This window comes from Nicotiana tomentosiformis, chromosome 11 (assembly GCF_000390325.3).
Source record: "Nicotiana tomentosiformis chromosome 11, ASM39032v3, whole genome shotgun sequence".
Taxonomy (NCBI): Eukaryota; Viridiplantae; Streptophyta; class Magnoliopsida; order Solanales; family Solanaceae; genus Nicotiana; species Nicotiana tomentosiformis.
In genome coordinates, this window is record NC_090822.1 from 61,420,902 (window position 1) to 61,428,031 (window position 7,130).

General features: G+C 38.4%; 1 long non-coding RNA gene across 2 annotated transcripts; it reads right to left on the reverse strand.

The window, feature by feature from the left end:
* Positions 1–2,566: 2,566 nt before the first annotated feature.
* LOC104085864 (uncharacterized) lies at positions 2,567–5,746 on the reverse strand. 2 transcript variants are annotated; one of them, XR_011411933.1, is made up of 3 exons: positions 4,997–5,542; positions 4,427–4,719; positions 2,567–3,352 (listed from the first exon to the last, which is right to left on the reverse strand). It is a non-coding gene; the product is annotated as an uncharacterized lncRNA (long non-coding RNA). The 2 variants fall into 2 exon arrangements; XR_683971.2 differs by lacking the exon at positions 2,567–3,352 and having other exon boundaries at positions 4,261–4,719; positions 4,997–5,746.
* Between the last annotated feature and the right edge of the window lie 1,384 nt (positions 5,747–7,130).

Below are 7,130 nucleotides of genomic sequence, written 5' to 3' on the forward strand. Positions count from 1 at the left end.
GATAGGCTTGGTGCCCAGTGCCAAATCAATGCCGAAATCTATATCCCAATCCGGTGGCATGCATGGTAGATCAACAGGAAAAACATCGAAAACTCCCGTACCACAGACACTAAATCTATCATGGGAGACTCCACAATGGTATCACGAACAAAGACCAGATGGGCCAAGAAACCCTTCTCGACCATATGTCGAGCCTTCAAGAAAGAAATAACCCGACTAGAAGTACCAATAGATAAACATCTCCACTCCAATCTAGGAAACACAGGCATCGCCAAGGTAACAGTCTTGGCATGGCAATCGAGAATGGCATGTTATAAAGAAAATCAGTTCATGCCCAAGATAACCTCGAAGGCAGTCATATCGAGCAATAGAAGATCCGCTATATTCTCATAACCATAGATAGTCACTACACAGGACCAGTAAACCCGATCCACAACTAAAGAATCATCCACTAGCATGGACACATATATAGGAACAACCAAGGACTCACGAGATATATCCAAATAAGGAGCAAATAAAGAAGCGACATAGGAATAAGTAGACCCTGGATCAAATAGTAATGAAGCATCTCTATGGAAGATACAAATAGTAACTGTGATCACTGCATCGGAGGCGACTCCCTCTTGCCTGGCTGGGAAGGAATAGAATCTAGCCGGCATGCCACCTGATTGGCCTCCACCTCTAGGGCGACCCCTACCCACCTTTCCTTTACCTTTGTCTAGCTAGAAGGGCGGTGCGGCAGCTGGTGCAGTAATCATGGGCCGATGGTCCTGCTGCACTGCCTTGCCCCAAAGTTTGGGACAAAACCTCTTCACATGGCTCAACTCCCCGCACTCAAAACAACCTCTCTGAGTGGTGAATTACAGACTCTAAGTCTGACCCTGATAGCCTGAATACCCACTGGAGAAACTCTGAATAGCTGGCGGATGATAAGTGCTCTCTAGAATAGCACTGAAGTAGGGTCGCGCTGGAGCACCTCGATTAGGCTGTGGTGCTGAATGCATGGGCCTGCTTGGATGGCCCCTTATAAACTAACCCCTACCCCCGGACAGGGCACCTCTGAATCCACCAAAATGCCGAGGTCGTTTATCCCTCAATGCAAACTCTCTACTTTGATTGCGGATATGCTCGATCATCCAAGCTATAATACAACCTGAAGGAATGGAGTCCCCATCTCTACCTCACGGGCCATAAAAACCTGAATCTCAAGGAACAAACCTGCAATGAACCTACGCAATCTCCCTACATCCGTATGGAGTATGATAGCTGCATGACGAGACAAGTCAGTGAATCTTGCATCGTAGTAGGTCAAAGATATCTGACCCTATCAGAGCTGCTCAAACTGACCCTGAAGCTCCCCTCTCTCTGAAGAGGGAATACACTTCTCCAAGAAAAGATGTGTAAACTGGTCCCAAGTCAAGAGAGGTGAACTTGTCGGCATGCTCTGGAGATAAGACTGCCACCATCTATGGGCCTTTCCCTATAGCTGAAATATAGTGAAGTTCACCTTGTTAGACTCCAATACTCCCATATTATACAGCCTCTCCTTGTAGCGGTCAAAGAAATCTTGTGGATCCTATGGTCACTCACCGCTAAAGACATGAGGATGAATCCTAGTCCATCTGTCCAGCCGCTTCTTCTCCTCAACGGTCACGTCTAGTTTGGTCTCTGGTCTAACCGCTACAACTGGCTAAACCCCGCCCGTAGGTAGTGCACCCGACATATTATAAACGGTAGTAACGTGCCCTAGAGCATGAGGGGCAGGGGTTTGTGCTCCCCCTCCCGCCTGAGGTGTGGCTGGATACGCTTGAAATATCCCAGTATGGGTCATAGAATCCATGAACTGCAGCATACGGGCCATGGCCTCCTGAAATCCTTATGTGGTCATAAAATCTGTTGAGGCCGGCTCTGCTACAGGTGCCTCATCCTGCTCCTCAATAATAGGATCCTCCACTGGTTCTACTGGTGGTACTACATGAGCAACTCTAGGACTCCCCCGTCCTCTAACAGGAACTTTGGCCCTACCTCTGCCTCTAACAACCGGGGGAGTAGCCCCTTTGCCGTCTGGTACGACTGTAGCACGTGTTCTCATCATCTATGAGAGAATAAGAGAAAAATACTTAGCACAATATCAACTACATGATAGGAAATGAAGAAAGAGAATTTTCCTAACATTCTATATGCTCTCGAATATAAGTACGGACATCTCCACACCGATCCACAACACTCTACTAGGCCTGCTCATAACTCGTGAGACTTATATGAACCTAGTGCTATGATACCAAACTATCATGACCTAAATCCCATAATAGGTCATGATGACGCTCAACGATGTTGCTAGGCAAGGCAACGGTAAACCTCAAGCATTAGATTTCCTATATTTGGTCCAGTACAATAGGCACTATAAGATTTACTTTCATAGATCCCATACAAGTTAATGTAGAAGTAGATCTTTCTGGTTTGAAGAAAATAGATAAAATGTGATGCAAGAAGCATATTAGAAGGAGATAGATATTAAAAGCAAAAGGATGCTTGAAAGTTCAAAAAATAAAAAAGCTGAACAAAGAAAGTCCAACAACTAAGTAAACCTCTGAGTTACTAGTGGGTCAATATAACTCTAATATTACATGGTAATGCTACCAGATGAAAAAGCAAAAATTTGAAAAGCTTAATTAGAAAAGAAAAAAAAGTACCTCATTAAACAATCTAGTAATTATGTGATGAGAGAGAGGGAGACTCCTAAGTGAGTGCATGAGTTAAAACTAAAAATAAGTATACACCTGAAATATTCTTCACAAGAAAAGAAAAAGATCTAACCATATATATATATATATATATATATATATATATATATATATATATATATATATATTTCTTGCTCTTCAAATTCAGCAGGAGGCAAGAAGCAGTCCATTGGCAAACCAGATATATTGAAATCAATCTCTTCAATCATCCAAGTATCCTCAATCTTTGCTCTATAGTCAATGTTCTTTCCATATCTGTAAATTGTTGTTGCAGTCTTCCCACTGTGAGCAATGTTGATACCTTCAATGTACCTATAATCTTCGAGCATATATTCCTTACTTGTTTCCCAAAAGACATTGCTATCCCCCTTTGGTGACTTCAATCTTACTAATTATATGTCTTCAAATTGAATCACAAGACCTGTTTTTTGGCTAAAGTATCCCAATATTGTGTGATAGACAACTTTTAAATTTGCCGTACTTTGTACCTTGAGCATGTCTATGCTTGATTCTAGTTTTAGAATAAAACATTCTTCATCCTTAATAGTCTTTTCTCCAACACAAATAACATTCAAGAACAAATTGGCCGTTGATCTAGCGTCCAAGCCCTGTTCATTGAAATTAGGGGTGGGCATAATACCGGCCGAATCGAAAAAACCGGCCGAACCGTGAATTTTAATTTTTCGGTTTCGGTTTAAACGGTTATTCGGTCGGTGTGCGGTTTTAAAAATATTAAATTTCGATTTTTCGGTGCGGTTTACGGTTTTGGTATTTCGGTTTTCGGTTAAACCGAAAAACCGAAATTTTGGACTCATACCCAAAATTTCCGGCCTACAAACTTACGCTACCCATACCCATCTGAAGCCCAAGTTAGCCAAGCCCATCTGTACCTTAGCCTATTAGCCTATTAGTCTTACTAAGCCCAAATGCTCAAATTAGGTGTTAGTCTTTGGTTCTTTGAAATGGGAAGCTGCATTTGCAAATTGCAGAATGCTCTACTGTTCGAGATTTTGCAGTCTTTTCTGCAATCTTTTTTCTGTTCTTTTTCATGCATTGCCAAGGCTTCAAATCTAGTGGTATAACTGGTGTTTCGAGAGTGTCGGACTGCCAACTAGAAATAGTGAAAGAATTTACTACAATTAAAGATCCGTAGTCTACATCGGATATAAAAATCTTGAACCGTTAATAACCGAAAAACTAAACCGGAAATAACCGAACCGAACCTTAAAAAAACCGCACCGAACCGTAAATACTTTGGTTTGATTTGGTTATTAATATTACAAAACCGAAAATCGATAAACCGAACCGTACTTTCATAATAACCGACCAAACCGACCGACGCCCACCCCTAATCGAAATACATAAACTCACACTTGAATGACCCTTAAAGTCAATTTAAGCACATAAATTATATTCTGTTGGATGAGCATGCAAAAAATCATGAATATGCATTACAATTATATGATTTACTTTGCCATCAAAATTATGCATGAATTCTAGGTAAGCAACCGAAATATATTAAAGAATTCCCATTTCATTGCATTTGATTGTGTGAAGTATGTCGCTATTTTGTTGAAGCAAAGACTAGAGACATGAATTAATTACAGAAATATTGTCTATGTAAGCAACGGAAATATGTTAAATATTCTCATTTGATAACACTTTCATCAGCAAAATAGTACCTGGAAAAACTTTTTAAAGGGTCTTGGAGGACCTTTTGAAGAACTAGAACTAGAGGAAGACTGACTCCAAGCAACCTTCCCATTACTTCCTATACTTATCTTGCAACCTGAAACAACCAATTCTATAACTCACAGGTCAGGGTTCTTCTGCCAAAGCATAAAGGCTCCAACCTCACAATGGTGTTTCGAGTTGGCGTTACCACCACTTTGATGCATGTACCATATAGCCATCTTCACTTGCCCTACTGCACACATGCTATTGTGCGAATTTAACGCGCCTTGGCCTCCACATGCTGCCAAATATTGTTGTACTATGTATTTAACAGTAGAATCCTCTTGATGAACATAAGGAGTTACGAGTTCAATATATATAGTTTTTCAAACTGAAATCTAAATCAGTTAAAACAAATCCTCTTTTCTTTTATCTTTTTTCATTGAACCTTATTCATATCTAAGGAGTTGAACAAGAGCATCTGCCCAGGACAAAATTTTAGATTCTCTCCAATTTTAAGATTTAATCGCATTCAAGAATGTTCAATAAGAAAAGGAAACAAGGAATAGAGTGCTTACCATTGAACCATCCCTAACATGCATGTTATCAGTAATATGGTCCAATTGAACTTGAAAAGGGACAAGAGCAGAGTCAACGATTTTAAACAAGAACATGAATTAATCATTACTTGATACATTGACATGATGTGAAGAAGACGAATATCTGTCTGCACTTTGAGCCCTCATAAGATTGCGCATATTCCGCCATTGTAAGGCAGCATTTCTACCCATATTGTTAAACATCTCCTCTGGTATGGGGACCTCCAAAACTGTCTCCAACCCATCTGCCTTATTCAAATTTGGACACAATGTTCTCATGGGATGAATAACCCTCTATGAGATTAATCTTGAATTGTCTTTGGAATTTTTGTTATGGAAACCAAGAAAGAAAAGAAGAAGAAAGATTATTAGTACTACATAAAAGAAAGAGGAAGTTTGCAGGAAATAATCAAACCTGCCAGAATTAGAAAAAAGGTCTTCCTCTTTCTTACTACGTGGGTGTTTCGTGTTTGGACTAAGAGCAGGTGATTTTGTTGAGAATCACTAGGGAAGAGGAAAAGGAAGGAAAGGAGAGGTGGGTCTCTACCTTCTCTGTCATAGGTCTTCCTTGGTCGTAGCGGTTGTGTGGGCACGATTTTGGCGAGGAATATTAATTTCCTACTTATTGTTTGTTAAATGATTTACATTTACTTCTATCACTCCAAAAACATATACCATATTATTTTTATTAATAAAATTACCCCTACATTTAACGGTAGTAGATATGGAGCCCACTTTTAATGCATTGGCAGCATTTTATAGGGGCAACGTGGCTCCTAGTTTCACTTCATACATATTGATATAATATATACGCCTTATTTATTTGACACTACCCCATAATTTTCTAGTTTTTTTCTCTTTCTTCCTTATCACCCAACTCACCCACTCCCACCCACCTATCCCCCCTACCCCCTTCTCTCCGCCATAAAACTCATCTTTGTCCATAAAGCTTTATCCATTTGACCTCTAATATCTTGTTTCGGTATATTCTTATAATTCACATGTCACGACCCAAATTCCATAACAGGTCGTGATGACGCCTAACGATGTTGCTATGCAAGTCAACGGTAAATCTCCAATTTAATTATCCATTTTTAACCTTTAAACTTAAAAATATTTCATTAGATAAATAGAATTAAATCTAGAACTCATGGGAACATACGTACTGCTTTACCAAAATAACTAGTACGAATAGTACATAAGACAAGTGATAATGATAATAAATACAAATGTGAAAGTCCACTAGAGGCCCCCAAAATTCGGCGTCACAAGTGCATGCGCAATTTAGGGAATAATAAAATTACTACAGCTACTGTCTGAAATGAAATTGACAGAACAATCCATATATATATATATATATATATATATATATATATATATATATATATATATATATATATATAGATTTGGAAATGGAAAAGATGATTTGACATCTCTCTTTGGCCAAGGATCCTATTTATCTTTTTTCTCTTTTTTTTGCTTTCTTTCCCTTCATTCTTCCATTTAATTTGTTTAATAGTTGAAAACTGATAATTTTCTATCCTATTTATTACATCTTATTATATTTATTTCAGTTACAAAAAATAAAAGTAACAACCAACAATGTGTAATGGCTAAATATGAAGAGGTCTACCACATTTATAAATTATAACACCTCTTAATTCTTACAAAAGAATTACTCTACCTTTTCCTTTCAAATTTACTCCCACCTAATCAGAACTTTAAGCTATGTATTCCTTTGGTTTCTCAATCTGTTTTCCTCTTGCTCCTTTTTGTTTATTTTTCTGTTTCAAATCTTCATACTTACTTTATGCACAACTACTCAAATTCTTTATTCAATATCCTTTCTTTTAGTGTTTGTATTTATTAATAAAAGCATGGGTGTACAATGAACGATTTGTTGACTAATTTGGTAAAAGTTTTGGATTTTCAGGATGTGGAAGTTGATTTGAAGTGTTGCTTAACTCAGATGATGATATCAGTCAGACCCGTGTGTTGAGACAAATCTGGCATAGTCACTTTTGTTTCCTGGAAATTGGATTTAATTTGACAAGATTCTAACAAACGTGAGTGTATGTTTTACTTGTAGTGTCTTTTGAAAATTATCTAAATA